Genomic DNA, 17570 nt, shown 5'->3' on the forward strand with positions numbered 1-17570 from the left:
CTTGATTTCCGAGAAGCATTTGACATAGTGCCTCACTGCAGACTTTTAACAAAGGTACAAGCACATGGAATAGGTTCCCAGACATGTGAGTGGCTCAAAGACTTCTGAAGTAATAGAACCCACTACATTATCCCGACGGTGAGTGTCCATCAGTGACTAGGGTATCATTAGGATCATTCCAGGGATGTGTGATAGGAGCGCTATTACTCATATTTTCTATGTGCATAACTGATCTGATGGACAAAGTGGACAGTAATCTGTGGTTGTTTGCTGATGATGTTGTGGTGTATGGAAGGTGTCATCGTTGAGTGATTTAGGAGGATAAAAGATGACTTGGGCAAAGTTCCCAGTTGGTGTGATAAATGACAGCTAACCCTAAATGTAGAAAAATATAAGTTACTGCAGATGAGTTGGAAAAACTAATCCATAATGCCAGAATCCAGCATTAGTAGTGTCATGAATGAAGTCACATTGTTTCAATATCTGGACATAACGTTGCAATGTGATATGAAATGGAACAAACTTGTGAGGGTCATGGTAGGGAGGGCGAATAATCATCTTTCGTTTGTTGGGTGGATTTTACTACAGTGTGGCTCAGCTGTGATGGACATCAGATATAGGATGCTAGTGTCTGGGATCCACAAGGGGTCGAATTAAAGCAGACATTGGGGTAATTCAGAGGCAGGATACTAGATTTGTTAACAGTAGGTCGAAACAACAACATACAAGTATTATGGAGATGTTTCTGGAACTCAAATGGGAATCCCTGGAGGGATTTTGAGGAACACTGTGCTGACTGCAGAACAATTCTGATTGCACCAACATACATTATGCGTAAGGACCACGAAGATAAGAGACGACAAATTAGGACTCATAGAGAGGCATATAGACATTCACTTTTTCCTCAATCGATTGGCAGATGGAACGGAAAAGGAACTGACTACAGTTGAAATAAAATTACTTGATAGTTGGCACTTCAAACGCCAATAAGAGTAGTCAGCGTCACACTTGAACTGTCTGCTGTTGCCAAACTCCACCAAAATTGGCCAGTCACTTCCAATTCCTGGTTCAGCATTCTTTCTTGATGTATTTGTATCCCGAATTACGAGCCCGACACTTTTATTATGTATTTCATGACACGCGATAGCTACACCAAAAACAACACACATTAACAATGCTAATGAAAGACACACATTTCATTCATAGCACTAACCAAACACTACCGAATAACTCAGCACAAGGTGTAATTCAGTATCATACATATAGTTATCATATTCACAGAGATCATCTTACATTAGATAAGCTTTTCACTACATTGTGTGAAACTGAAATTTTTAAGGTTGCAGTTCATAGTTGCAACTGGGTCACTACATTCACATATATAAATACTTCATGCAGTGCTGTGGCATAGCACAATGGTTGGCAGATTAATCTAATGTGTAGCATGTCGTAGGTTTGAATCTCATCAATGTAGCAAAATTTTTATTTCTAAATCTAACCAAAAGAGTGTGATTATTATTTTCATTCAATTAATTGGTTTAAATGTATTTTTTTATTTTTAATACTTTGCTGCATCATTTTTCATCATTGTTTTGACTGTTCTATTTGGTCTTATTTTTCTTCCTGTCACTATTTCTTCATTTGGAATCTGCCTCAGTCATCTATAATCCACGAACAAGTGCCCACATGGACTGTTCACTGGTTTCTAACATGGCAGCATGTGCAGCTAGAGTAAGGATAGTTACAGGTAACAAATGAAACGGAGAAATTTTAATTTGCTTTCAGCCCTGAAATTGAGTTTTTGTTGTCTTGAGTTTACCCTTAAGCGTTAGCTTTAATCGCCATGAACAAAGCGATCATGATATTAGTACTGCTGCAGACTGTTGACCACAATTTTCTCAGCTGGGTTAGGACACAAGTTTACAGTCAGGGATACAAAACGGGTCGTCTTCCCCAGTTCAGTCACTGGTCACTTTAAATCAATAGTCGACAGAGTATCCAACATTTCTGACATACCTTGCACCAGCCACTAGAAAAATTGCTCTGTGTTAAACGTTTAACATAATTTGTGAAGTGAGCCGCTTGTTTGTTGTCACCTGTAACCAAACGGTAGCTGGTAGCCAATGTGGCAACATTGTTGCGGCAAGTGATTGATGTCAACTATCAAGTAATTTTATTCAGACTATTGTAGTGAGACAGGGTACCTTCTGCCATGCACCATATGGTGGCTAGTGGAGTATGTATGTAGATGTGGAATCAGTCTTTCCTTCTCATCCCATCTGGAAAGTCTCCCCTGATCTGCAGTTCTGGGTAACTTTCTCAAAATCTACAATTTTTCCTAGACCTATCCTTCACCCCTCTTCCTTCCACTTCAACCCTTCTGCCTGAAGAATGAGCTACTGGCTCTGAAAGCTTGCCTAATTATAATCTTCTTTTATGTGTGTGTTCTGCCGCCACTTAGCAAGTAGATTGTTTATCTATCCAATTCAATTATCATGTAACCAAAAGCTGCATTTAACACACCAAGTCTCTTTTACCAATCACTTTTAATATGTCCTACAGAATGTACTGGCTATCCTGTCCTTTTTTGAGATTACTGTTTTGTTGTACTTTTCTACAGGCATCGTCTTACTTATTAGGAGTCAGTTCCTTCATGTTGTTGTTGTTGTGGTCTTCAGTCCTGAGACTGGTTTGATGCAGCTCTCCATGCTACTCTATCCTGTGCAAGCTTCTTCATCTCCCAGTACCTACTGCAACCTACATCCTTCTGAATCTGCTTAGTGTATTCATCTCTTGGTCTCCCTCTACGATTTTTACCCTCCACGCTGCCCTCCAATGCTAAATTTGTGATCCCTTGATGCCTCAAAACATGTCCTACCAACCGATCTCTTCTTCTAGTCAAGTTGTAGAGCTGCATGTACTCGGGAAAAATTACGGCTGTAGTTTCCCCTTGCTTTCAGCCGTTCGCAGTACCAGCACAGCAAGGCCGTTTTGGTTAATGTTACAAGGCCAGATCAGTCAATCATCCAGACTGTTGCCCCTGCAACTACTGAAAAGGCTGCTGCCCCTCTTCAGGAACCACATGTTTGTCTGGCCTCTCAACAGATACCCCTCCGTTGTGGTTGCACCTACGGTACGGCCATCTGTCTCGCTGAGGCACGCAAGCCTCCCCACCAATGGCAAGGTCCATGGTTCATGGGGGGAGTTCCTTCATAGTCAACAGTTAAGGAATGGGTGGCTGAATTCATATGTAGCATATGTCTCTGTAAGATGACTCATGAACAACTTCCTAGAATTACAATCAAATATGAAAATGCTGAGAAAGAACACAGTGTGATATTGCAAGATCAGTAATTAAAAAGATGTGCAAAACATTTGATGCCGTGGCCATACCAGAAAGTGAGTGGCATGTCTGTTGAAGCCTGACTACAACCTAATGTGAAAAACAATTTGGGACAATCTGACACACAACTGATTCTATGCACCAATCTGTTCCCGTGGATGAAATGAAACAGCAGTTGCACAAAAATAGCCAAGGTGACTTAATCGGAGAGAAAGAGTGGTCATTGTTTTCTAGGATGCAAAAGGGATTTCTATTTTAGATTAGCTTGCAAGACTGAAACAATACCTCACAAATACAATGCAAGTATTCTGACTCAACTGGATGAAAAAATATGGAGCCAAGACCCAGGGGGAAAAAAAAAGTTTATTGTCAGTGAAATGCATATGGTCACAAAGGCACTTTCACAATAGGAAAACTGGGAGTTTCAAGTGTGAAGTCTTCAAATATCTATTCCATTCTCCAATTTTTTCACATTCTGACTTTAGCTTCTTCTTCTTTTCTTTTTGTATGAATGATTCACTTAAGACTACATGCGTCACAGCTCAAAACCGTTTTGTGAGTCAACAACTGGATATGTTTTCACTGGTCTGTCTCTTGTAACTCCGTTGGACATGGAGGTAGCAAATGAGGATGTAGGATGTCCATGACATACTGCTGTGCTGTCAGAGTGACCTGAAGTCATATCCGATGCTGCCCCACACGCCCTCTCCCTATGTCGTTGTCATACTCACTGACAACTGTCATCGCGGGTCTTGCAGAATGTCTCACTGCTGGTCACATGACAGGTGCAGGTGTGAAAGGGTTACTATGTGCTCGGCGTACATTACAGCAATTCTCCCATGGGCTCGTCAGACACGGTAAACCGGAAGCTTGCTGACAAGCACACCACCCTTACATTCCCAAGCAGTCCAACATGGGGCCACTACCACATCTGAATGACTCACAAATCTGCATATTGCATAATTCAATCAGCCTGGCAAATGGAGACACCCAATTAGGCCCCTTCAAATTTTGTTGCGTGCTGATAATGCTGACTCACAGAAGTACAGGGCATCTGTGTCCTTCACAGGGATCACTCAACATCTTACACTCTTCACATCTCTTATAGCTCCTACCATTCTTGGTAACAATCCGAGACACAAACAAAGCTAATGCAATCTGGTGGCCTTTGTATCCATTTCAGAGAGTTGCGACTCTCATAATTTACCACTGGTATGCACACTCGTGAAACTACGTTGCTTCAGGGAGCTTCCCTTTTTTTTCTTCAAGCTGTTTAGTTCTTTGAATCCATTTTTCTTGTAGCTCAGAATAATTATTTTATTGTGTAGCAAACTTACAGACTAGCATTCTGGTCTGAGCTGTCGGAGTTGGCGGTCATGTGTGTGTGAGGTGTGCTTGCTTGTGTGAATGAATGGTGTGTATTTCTATTTCTTTTTCTGATGAAGGTTGTGGCCAAAAGCTTATGTGTAAGTGTCTTAACTGTGCCTGTCTGCATTTTAACGTGCCATCTTTATGGTAATTAGCACTCTATCTTTTCCTACACTGCTGATATTCCAACCTGTAGTTTCCATTGTTTGAACTTACGGTCTACTGTTTTATGTTGCAGTGCACTTCTCCAAGTGTAATACACAAATGTTGCCTTAGGAAAGAGTCACAATAACATCCATGTCTACCGTTTGCTATTTTTTACGAAATAGCACATCACACTCGAAATTTAACTTAGCCAATGAAATAAGTTTGAAGATTTATTGCGTGTAAGAGACACGAGGGCCCACTGTGTGGGAAATGTGGGAAGTTCTGTGCAGAGATGGAGTTATCCACAGACGCAGTAAGTCTTGGGAGCTATACGGGTGTTTAAACATCGACACCTGCTGGGATGAGGGGCCACTTACTCTTGAGGTGGCGCTGTGCCAGCAACGAGCTCGACCCATTGATTAGCACCACAGATGACAATGAGCAACCAGCTGCTTCTCTGTGCAGAGATATAAAATTTATCGATTTTGGACATCTTTTGACAATCTGTCACATGGAGAACAATGTTTACTCTGGCAATTTTAACACTAATCTACTGTTCTGCAACATATTAATGTGAAATGTTGTCTATGATGTTGAAGCGTGTAAGTTAAACTGATATCTGAGAATTTGTTGTTTTTGTGGCACTATCTGGAAAATGACCTCTCTTGCAGCTCCAAGCATAAATGTCAAGTGAAGAAGAATAATTAGCACAGCACACTGGAACCGAGTAGGGATCCGGTTTACTGCTCGGCCACTAAATTAGCATATTGTGAGTACACCAGAATAGACGCTGTACACACTTGCATATACTACATACACAAGTACAAGCATCGATCAAGCTACTGTGAAACTGCACTCTGTGTGACTCATCACTACATCAGAATACTGTAAATGTGGTGATTCCAATTTCTTAAGGTCTCTTCCTGTTTGTTTTCATCAGTAGGATCTTATTTTTCAAGTATGTGGGAATCCAATGAGCTGCCTGTTTGGATACATTCTTTCTGTATGTCCCACAAGTTGGATTCCTTGGAGACACATTGTAACAAGAGCTTTTAGGAATTTGCCTGGAGATTTCACACTGGGTTCTGTGTGATGTATCCCATCCTTTATTCTTGGACCTAAGATTTTTACTACAATTTTACATTCTTCTAATTCAGTTTGCTGTTTTCATGTCTTGTGTTGGACAAAGAGTCTCTCTCATGCATAAAGAAATTCTAATTTGATCACTGTTGTACAATGTTAGATTTTAGAGTTCCAGGAAAAATACTTTTAGTTAACTGAGAGACAGTTTGTACTTTCTGAAGTCTGGATTCTATGGCCTTCTTTTCATTATGATGTTCAGTGGTCTTTTTCACCAAATTATTTAAACTATTTAACACCGAATACTATGTCATTGCCTATATAAGTTCACCCAGTGCCATTTTGGTATCAGCCAAGAATTTTTTCTCCAGGTGAAATTAGTAGTCCAATTTTCCTAGCTTGCTCCCTTAATATTTCAAATTGCTTTAGCATATCAGTGATGTTTTTGTCAATTAGTATTATGTCATCGGTATAGGTTACACAATATAATTCTATCTTTAAGTTTACGTTCTAGTCAGTGTAATAGTGCACCTGCTCTTCTCCATTGTCTTACAATTTTCTTAGGGGCATAGTTGAATAGCAATGTGATATGCCATCCCATTTTCATATTCTTATGTCTGTCTTAAATTACACTGCTTGAAAAAAAGTGAGACACTCAGAAGGTGGGGAGAAAACAAATTGAAACATAGCTAATTTAGAGGGTATGTGATGTTATTTCAGTGATAACAAAACAGAGTCAAATTTACACAGAACTTATCAGTTTGAGCCCACTTATCAATACAGCAATGCACCCTGTCTGGCCTGGACAGTGCGGGAGGATGTCGTATAGCTGCTGTATACCCTCCTGAGAAAGGTGATCCACAACTGTTGTAACTGGACATTGCAATCATGGATACAGGCAGTGGGATGGAGTTGACGTCCATGTTGGTCCCATAATGTTATATCGGGGACAGATATGGGGATTTTGCTGGCCACAGGAGTATATCAACATCACACAGACAATTTAAAGAGACACACACTACATGTGGACAAGCACCGGCCTGTTGAAAAATAGCACCACAATACTATTACACACTGCTGTACCATCAGAGTTCCCACGGCCATTACAAGCCGTGACCTGAAGTCATACCCAATGGCTCCCCACACCATGGGACTCCTTTGTGACCCACCCCCCCCAAAATGTGGAAGAATGGGACCTCTCCCCATCTCCCCGGGTCACTGTCAAACTTCTCCACGATAGTCATTTGGAGCAGTGCAGGACTGGGACTCATCAGTGAACATAATGTGACGCCATTCATTAGCAGTCCATACTTCTTGATCATGGCACCACTTCACATGCAGTCATTTGCTTGGGTGTTAATGGCAGCCTATGCGCAGGACGGCAATTCCATAGTCTGGCTGCTCCTAGCTGTATGACACAGCATGTTGCAAGGAGACTATTACAGTGAACTCCTGTTTATCTGAAATGATCAGGACGGTGGTCAGTTCCGATAACGAAAATTCCAGATAAATCAAAGTCCCCCTGTTTTCACATGTGAACACTCCAAATTGCGTCAATATTGCGAAATACGATCGTAAAACGTGCGTAGGGTATGTAAAACATTACTGATATGGTTGCAAATAACCCTACACTTTTTTACTGAAAAAATTGTGTTGACATGTTAAAAAGGCACCAAACTATGATTGAAAACTCAAAGTTTTTAAATGCTGTATAACAAAGCTCGTTTATTTTGCATTCTTACAGAAAAAATCTCCCTTATTTGGCAGCAGGAAAAAACAGGAGTTTTAATTTTATTACCTACTCTTTTGAATAAAAAATAAACTACTGAACAAAATTATGAAACAAATCTAGAGATTACTCAAAGGAACGAAAAGTCTGTCCAGAGGAACTTTCAAGAAAAGTAAAAAAAAAAAAAAAATTTTTAAGTTATGGACATAGAAGTTCTAGGATGCTTCATTAGAGTTTATTTTTTGGTAACGAAGTCACGAATGTCTTTTTTTCTTTTTTTTTTTTTTGCTTGAGAAACTATTGCTGCAACAATACATCTCCAACGTTGAAATCAAACTATTTCAGGATAAATCGTCTCCTCCTGTTGGCTGATGTACTCCAGGGCAGTTTGGATCACTTCGTAACAGAATGTGTGAGGAATATTTTTCTTTGATTCATCATCAGAAACATAGTCTTCTAACGCTTTATGATCGGTTACAATTTGGACGATTTCATCCTCAGTCACATGAAAAAATGCCATTTTCCATCCACTCTTCAATGTCTTCGAAGTGTGTGTCTTTACAACCAGCTTCTCCAGTAAATTCACCAAAATTATGTCAGCTTGAGTTTCGGTGTTGTCTCCTCCTTCCCACCACTTAGGTTGCCTTACGATCTAAGAGTTTTTTCCAAGACCTAACAAGAGGAACTGGAGGAATTAGATTCCAAGCTTCAGCAATCAATGAATGACACTTAAAACATCAATTTTTTTAAGAGCTTCCACAAAATCATCTGCAGCATCAATCACACCTATTAAGTATTCCAGCATCTTGTGTCTGTAATGTTTTTCCATCACCTCAAGAATACCTTGGTCCATCGGTTGACATAGAGATGTGACATTTTGTGGAAGAAATACAACTTTGATATCCCCATCTTGCAGATCACCTGGGTGAGAAGGAGCATTGTCCACAAGAAGTAGCGCTTTTCAAGGAAGTCCTTTTCCTTCCATGTAATTTACTACAGCTGAAACAAACTCTGCCTGGAACCACTCTCTGAAGATGGCACGGCACTGTTCATACATGCCTTAAGACTGATTCGTGTACCTCAGTGGGAAAGCTGGTTGGTTGGTGTCTAAATGCTCTTGGTGTTTTGGATTTGCCAATTAAAGTAAGACACAGTTTATGATTGCCAGTGGCATTACTGCAAGCGAGGACAGTAAATCTTTCTTTGATTTTTTTGTATCTGGAAGCCATTTCTTCTTCTTTAGAGGCAAGGGTTTTCGTTGGCAGCATTTTGTAATTCAACCCAGTTTCATCACATTTGTAAAGTTGATTGTCAGTATAACCTCCTTTGTCAATGATTGTGTGCAGTTTCTTCTTAAAATCAGCATAGCAGCTTCATCCCCAGATAATGATTTGGCACTGATGGCAATTTCATGGATGCCATGCTGCTTCTTGAAATGATCCTGCCAGCCATTACTTCCGAGGAATTCTTGCTTCTTTCCTTCTATCAGCTCATTAGCTCATTTTGACAAATTAGAGGACCTGAAACTGACACACCTTTGGCTCTTATTTATTCGTGCCACAAAAATAATGCCTCTTCTAACTGAGGATGTGCACCTTTTCTCATTGTTTTTCAAGATTTCACTGCGCTGCCCAATGCTTGGATGGAACAAAAATTTTTCAATTCCTGATCGATTTGTCTTCCGATCAGTAATTGTACTCCTACTCTGCAGCAACTTTTGTGGGTGGCTCACCAGCATCAATTCTCTGCAAAGTGTGATGATCTTTTTCCAACAAGATCACATTCATTTTATGTTACGTGCCCGTAGTCACGTTCAGTGTTCTTTTTACAGACACTCGACTGAGTCCTTTATGGTTTTTGGCCCCTTTTATCTCTGGACACTTTAAGGCACATAGTGGGAGCACAAAACCTCAAATCAGAAACACACAAATGCACAACTTGACAACACTCGAGATGCACTAGACAAACTTTTGATTTTTGAAACCAGGCTGTGGCAGCCATCAAATGAAAGCATTCGATACATCTATGCCATTTCCTCTGTTCTACCCAAGCCCACGTGGCAACACAACAGGGTGTTGTACGTTCACTGTTAAACACTCAGCTTTGATGTACCGACAACAAGTGGAAAGTGTTAGGTGGCGCACTCTAATTGTCAGTTTCGACAGGCCTACGTTGTGCTCCATAGAACAATACTGTATGTACTGTACTTCCAAGGAGTTCCAATAGATGGCAGTGGCATGAAACCATGCAATACGAATAAGAAACGCACTAGAGCTTCAACCAACACACGCACGAATTGACGATACTTGGACTTTTGACACGCACCAGTGCACTGATTAGCAGTAGATTGCCAAAAAACACCAGCAAATGCTTGGCTCCAGGTGCACGCAAATTGAAACTTGTCAAGTGTCAATCTAGCTAGCCAAAAGTGTAGCTGCACGAGAGTTTACTGTACTTGTTCTCAGATGGCAGTCACAGACGTGAACAGGTTACAATGTACTCAGTACACTACACAGTGATGCTCTCTTGTAGTGGTCTCATGTAGTCAACTGGAACATTGATGATGAGTAAGCCCTTACTTTCCAACATCAGGCCACTGTCAGATCCAAATACTCCAAAAATACAGATGTTGCAAGGTTTAACCAGGGGACCAAATGGACATCCACAATGAGGTTTCTTTCAAACTCTCATCAGATAATGCTGTCTCACACCAATATGCAGCACCTTCATATCCTCCAGAGTGATGATTCAACATCTGACGCTATTCACATCCCTTATATACCACACGATGCTTGCTAAACAGCAATAAAAAAAAAGAACACTAATGAATAATGAAGGAAAAGACAGACTGTTACTTACCATAAAGAAGATACCTTAGGCTGCAGATGGGAAGAATTAAAAGACACTTACATAAAGCTTTCAGCCACAGCCTTCATCAGTAAGTAGTAATCTGTCTTTTCCAACATTGTTGATATTCCTACTGGAGTTTCCATTGCTTCAAGGACACTGATGCTTTTCTGTGAGTGTTTGCTTTATGATGTTTTCTGCATTTTAGCTTTTTTTTAAAAAAAGAAAAAAAAAGAAAGAAAGAAAGAAAAAAAAAAAAAAGATTTGTTGCTGGAAAACTTCTGAAGTCCAATAAAGGAGTTACAACAGCCATATATGGTTATCTGGTGGACCTTGCAGAACCAAATTCTAGGGCTGAAATATACTGTTGACCAATGGGCATTAATCAGAATGAATACTAAATAAAAAATTAAATCCAAGTTTACACAAAAAACACAGGTTCTATCACTGTTGCTTTTCATTCTATTTTGCTCTTATGTTTGCTATGACTTGTTAAGCAGAAATTTTCTTTCTATCTACAGAGTTACATTTGCTGTAATGTATCTTACCTCCATGTTGTTTCTTCTTTCTTCTCACTGCTGCCCCAATCATGGCAAGCAAGTCATCCTCACTGCATTTGCTTCGTATTGCATCTCTGAAACAACAGTTAAAACACCCGTTAAACAGTACCAGGCAATTACCACACAGTGAAATGTTGGTACACTAAAACGGAAGAAAAACTTTGCAGAAATCTTCAACAGTAATCTTGTAGTCTGCAGTAGGCAACAGCAGGATAACAAACCCACTGGACAAGAATGGGAAAGTCATGATAGAAGTTACTTTCATTTTTATAAATAAACAGGTATCTTACACAAATGCTCAAGAGTATACATAGGATCTCGGGCTGAAGAGGTGGAGCAGAAACTGACATTAGTTTTGTTGAAGAGGGAGTACTGGAACACAGCACAATTTCTTGCAAAATGAAGCCAAATTTATTGATAAACTCTTAATTAATTGCCAAGCTCACTAATGTGACCATTTTATAACAGGTACTTACTGCTTGGAGTATATGTGACTTTTCAGGCTTGCCTAATAGATCTGTTGCAAAAACACTTTGGGTTTCCCACCAGATAACATTATGCAAGTCCCTCCCTCAATATTTCAGTGACACAACATTTTGGCATCTTCAGGTGGTGGTGATTTCCACCATCACTGCTGCAAGATGCAACTGGCAATTTCCACGTGACAGCTTTGAAATTTATCATGTGGATGACTATGACCATCATATTTAGAATTCAGAGGATTTCATAGAATACCTGAAGATGCTTAAACTAGAACTTTCAGATCTTTTAGTTAGCTCAAATGTTATATCATTACTTACAAAAGTGCCCCTGCAGCCCTCATTAGAGGTTATTAGCAGCAAGTTTGAGAAAGAAATTGTGATGCTGTTTAAACATGTGCATACCTCATCCAATTTCTTATGTAACACCAACTACTTTAATCAAGTGGACAGTGTTCCCATGGGAGATCCTCTATTTCCCTTAGTAAATATCCAACATTCCTCCTTCTGGCAGAATGCTGAAGAGACATTTGTGGTGTGGCCCACATAATACAGACACTACCTATGTCCCTGCAGCATTTGCACTCGCTCCATCTGAATATTCAGTTCACTGTGGAAGTACAAAAAGATAGCAGCTTACCATTCCTGGATGTCACGGTTAGAAGAAAAGCTGACATAGCACTGGGGCTTAGTCTCTACTGCAAACTGATACACGCAGAGTTATATTTGAGGTCCAAAAGTTGCCGTCACCCTGCACAATGTGGTAGTGTCTTACACTCCCTGGCACATAGAGCACACGTGATTTCAGATACCGACAGTCTGCCTGGTGAACTGTAACACCTAAGAACAGTGTTCCAGCAGAATGTTTATTCTTGTAAACAGATTTGCAATGTGTTCTGAGCAAAGCAAGTTCAGTGTAGGGATGTAAATGAAGATACTTAGACAAGCACTGCAAATGGCTTTCTTGCCATATTTCAGTGGCATGTTTTCAAAATTAAAAGAATCGCTAAGAGAAACAGAATCAAGTGTATTTTTCGTCTACCAGCAAAACTAAGGAATTGTTTGTGTTCAGTTAAAGACAATCTTGACCTTAGAAAACACAGATCATATATAAGATCTGATGCCATTATGGGAAACCTTATATAGGGCAGACACCTCACATTGTGCAAGAACACTGTGTTCAACAGCGCTGACAAAAATGCCACCCAGTAAATTAATGGTAGTAGAGCACTGCCTGAATACAGGGCACCACACGTTTCCCAAGAGGACTGAAATTTTATCCTCAGCATCATCACTCTAGGACTGTGTTTTTAAGAATGAGGCATGTATCCATACGGTGGGCAATCTTACCAACAGGAATATGGAATTTTGACTAAGCACTGCCCAGAATCCAGCACTGACTGCCATGAAATTAAAACAGTAGAAACCAGATCCTCCGATGTATGACCTGATGCAGTACCTTGCAGAGAGTTAATTCAGCTCTTAACCACACGAGTGTCCAGAAGTGCAGTCATTGCCCACAACACATAAGCAGAAGGCTACTATGAATGGCATTTACATCCAACTGGGAGTGCCTGTCCACACATTCGTACTCCTGCTTCTAGCCTGACAAATTTCAATTCTGCTGTGCGAATATCACCAGCCACATCTTGCAGCAGTGATGACAGGACCCACCACTACCTGAAGATGACGAACAGTTGTGTTGGTGAAATATTGTGAGGCTTGGACAAAGTTATTCAGTGGCAAATCTGAGAAGATTTGTATACATTATTTTTCTGTGACGCAGGTAATGTGCAGCAAAATGTGATAACTTTCTGCATTTTCCTTTTTGTACATTTCAAAATACCCCAAAAATTGGTGAGAAACACTGAACATATGACATAACCAGATGACACACCCCACAGCATGTGCAGCAGTCGGGGTTGAGTGTAAATGAATTATTGAGCAGTGCAATACATTCATTTGAGCAAACAGAGCAAATTTCGAAAACATTTTGTAAATATGATCTGTTGTAAATGTAGATGTTAAAAATTATTGTCCCTGCTGTAATCAAGCAAAAGCAGTTCTGATTTTGTGTTTATTGCTTCTGTCCCTTCTCTTGTTAGTAAAGAAAACATAGGTCATTTAATGGCGAAGATGCTATTCTGAAGTTTATACTCATCTACTTGTTATGCAATATGGTAGGTTTTCATTGTACTGTACTTTGCAAGAAATCAAGGAAACTGCAAGACTGGTAAATAAAATAATAAACTTCTATATATAAAAATAAAGATGAGGTGACTTACCGAACGAAAGCGCTGGCAGGTCGATAGACACACAAACAAACACAAACATACACACAAAATTCAAGCTTTCGCAACAAACTGTTGCCTCATCAGGAAAGAGGGAAGGAGAGGGGAAGACGAAAGGAAGTGGGTTTTAAGGGAGAGGGTAAGGAGTCATTCCAATCCCGGGAGTGGAAAGACTTACCTTAAGGGGAAAAAAGGACAGGTATACACTCGCACACACGCACATATCCATCCACACATAAAGACACAAGCAGACATATATATATCTGCTTGTGTCTGCATGTGTGGATGGATATGTGCGTGTGTGCGAGTGTATACCTGTCCTTTTTCCCCCTAAGGTAAGTCTTTCCGCTCCCGGGATTGGAATTTTACTATCATTACTTTTTTTTTTTTTTTTTTTTTTTTTTTTTTTTTTTTTTTTTTTTTTTTTTTTTTTACTTGTACCACACATATTCCACACGGTTCATGCTCACTCCTTCAATGATACTGCCCATCCTTCTCTAGTGTGTGAGTTGTCCATGCTTTCCTGCGTGTTTGTTGGTTTAAACACCCTTGTTTCAAAAGAGAGTGACAGCTTAGATACAGTCTTGTCAACATTTTGTATTTTTATTTAGCAATTATTGTTTGAGCCTTATAGGTGAATGTCACAAGATATTGTCAACCACTGCATTCACTAGATGGGAATGGGGTTCATGGGGTTCATTTTTTAAGTTGCTGTTATCTTTTTCATCCTATCTTGGACTAGCTTTTCCATACTCCCACTCTATTTTACGTAGCCAAACAGTTATCTGCCCTTGCAAACTTGCTCCTTTACTACCAAGTCAACTAATACTGGGCAGCATAACAGAAGTTCCAATATCCAGTCTTTCACCACAGTTCACCTACACACACTTTTCACTCACTGATTTTCTTTTTTCAATGTCATAAATATTTTGCTTTCACAGGCTGCTGTGCTTTGAACATAAAATTGTAGGAACATCTGCCTCACATGTCTTTTTTTTTTTTTTTAATTAAAGAATATGTTCCTTGCTTATTCCTATTTGCTTCTGATACATTTCCATTCTCACTTTTATTTTGTTTTGATCCATTTCTTTTTTCTTTGATAGACAAGTCAAACAACAATGGCAATATGTTGCAGCCCCCTGTGTTTCACCCTACTTACTATGAACTTACTTTTCTTAGCTTCCAATTTTATTAGTCATTTGGTTTTTAAGATACTTAAATTAATTGTTTGACCCTGTATTTTTATATCTTATTTTACCTTCGGTTGATAAAGGATTTCTGGTATGCTCACAAAGAGAGAGCTGATTCTTCCCACACCTCACCCCCCTTACCATGTCCTGAAACAAACTTATCGCCAAGTCTTAGTCTAGTCATCAATTTAAAAGTGTCAGTTGTTGGTCCCATTGTCTAATAATTTGTACATTTATACACATGAAGTTCCAATTTTTATTTGGAACATATAGACTCTGATAATCATGAATCACAGTTCAAATGGCTCTGGGCACTATGGGACTTAACATCTGAGCCAAGGCAGGATTCAAACCTGCGACCGTAGCAGTCGCGCAGTTCTGGACTGAAGCACCTAGAACCGCTCGGCAACGGTGGCTGGCGAATCATAGTTACCATCACATGGACAGAAATACTATGTTAACTTTAATACAACACAGGGACATAGCCAAAAATGTCTTTACATAATTTCCAGTTCTGATTACTTTCCTTTAATTTAATCTCACAAATAGGTTAGTGTAACATGATGTTGACAGAGGCAAATTATATATACTCACAAATTATTTAGCTAGAGGTATCTGGTTTGTATGTCTGGGAGGGAGGAGGGTGCAAGCTGAAAACTTCAAGAAAAGATTACTCATTTCATACCTGCTGGATTTAACTGCAGTTTATCTCTTCCATATACCAACCACATACCTAATGTGCATGGCAAACAGTTTGAAAGTATTATTCTATACTCAGCATTTGGAACTATCAGTTCCTTCATGAGAGAGGAAAGAGGGATAAGTTTCTGAAGGTCTGAAAGGTCACTCGGACTCCACAACTAATGTGAGGACAAGAGGAACAAATGTGTCTATAAGAAGTTTTGGAATTTCACCTCCTGAAGGTAAAATACTGATCAGTCTGTCAGTCTTCTAGTAATTTTATGGTTTCCTCGCATGAATTTTCACTTGGACATGATTATTCTATGTTTCATCACTCACCTGAGAGATATCTCTGAATACCCAAAGAGTCACACCTCCAAATTGCCATCAGCTGTTATCTGTAAACGGTTGCACGTGCCACAGAAGTGTTCACTCATTGAGGTAATAAATCCCACACGTCCCTTGAAGCCCGGGACATGGTATGCCTGCAAAAAGAAATTGTAAGAAAATAGCTACTGCTGTTGTGTAAATACTATAAATGTGTTGCTCACCAAGTGGAGGAAGGAGAAAATGTGCATTAAGGGGAGTTTGAACGGCCTATCCTGACAATGTTAAATTTGGTGACTTAACTTCCCCGTATTTCAGGAACAACTGTAGCCATTGACAAGAAACTTTTACAGGACATTAAACTATATGTTCTGAGTCTTACAATAATTGCATTTCAGCCACTGCTTTTGGAAATGCAATTTTTTAATTACACAGTTAAAATTTTGTGTACTTTTTTGTATGTTATTCTAAATAATTTTATTTATGCATAATATTATGTTCTTCTTTTAGTTCAGAAGACTCAGAATACGTATGTTATTACTCCCTGAAAATTTTAATTCGCTACTCGAAGTAGTTTCTGAGATTTAGGGAAAAATGCAAGAGAAAATCTAAATTTTCAAGAAGAGTTTTTAAAGTTTTAATAGACTGTAACCCAATATATGCTTAACATTTTATTTTTAGTCACTCAGAAGCACCCTGCACCATACTGTATATCATCCTCTTGACCTTTTTTAAGTTTTTTCTTGTTTTCTTCTTTCTGGACTCCGTAGTGGCCAACTGTGCTGCATACAGTGCTTTACCATTGCAAACCTTGTCCATCCATTCAAATTCTCTGATGCAGTTTGCTCCAGAATTAATTCCCATATGTTGTAGCACTTTCACGCTACCAATGTTGCCATCATTAAAAGCAATAACAGCATGACTCACCCCCACTTTAGTGTCTTCATTACAAGAAAAACATTTTTTGGTCTACATCTACATCTACATCCATACTCCTCAAGCCACCTGACGGTGTAGGCTACCTTGAGTACCTCTATTAGTTCTCCCTTCTATTCCAGTCTCGTATTGTTCGTGGAAAGAAGGATTGTTGGTATGCCTATGTGTGGGCTCTAATCTCTCTCATTTTATCCTCATCGTCTCTTCGCGAGATATACGTAGGAGGGAGCAATATACTGCTTGACTCCTCGGTGAAGGTATGTTCTCGAAACTTCAACAAAAGCCCGTACAGAGCTACTGAGCGTCTCTCCCGCAGAGTCTTCCACTGGAGTTTATCTAACATCTCCGTAATGCTTTCATGATTACTAAATGATCCTATAACGAAGCATGCTGCTCTCTGTTGGATCTTCTCTATCTCTTCTATCAACCCTATCTGGTACGGATCCCACACTGCTGAGCAGTATTCAAACAGTGGGCGAACAAGTGTACTGTAACCTAATTCCTTTGTTTTCGGATTGCATTTCCTTAGGATTCTTCCAATGAATCTCAGTCTGGCATCTGATTTACCGACGATCAACTTTATATGATCATT

The 17570-nt window shown here is 39.6% G+C and overlaps 1 pseudogene; it reads right to left on the reverse strand.

Annotated features, from left to right (window-relative positions):
* The window catches only part of LOC124622220, a 64462-nt pseudogene that overhangs the window by 11038 nt on the left and 35854 nt on the right, over positions 1-17570 (reverse strand).

This window comes from Schistocerca americana, chromosome 7 (assembly GCF_021461395.2).
Source record: "Schistocerca americana isolate TAMUIC-IGC-003095 chromosome 7, iqSchAmer2.1, whole genome shotgun sequence".
In the NCBI taxonomy this organism is placed as follows: domain Eukaryota; kingdom Metazoa; phylum Arthropoda; class Insecta; order Orthoptera; family Acrididae; genus Schistocerca; species Schistocerca americana.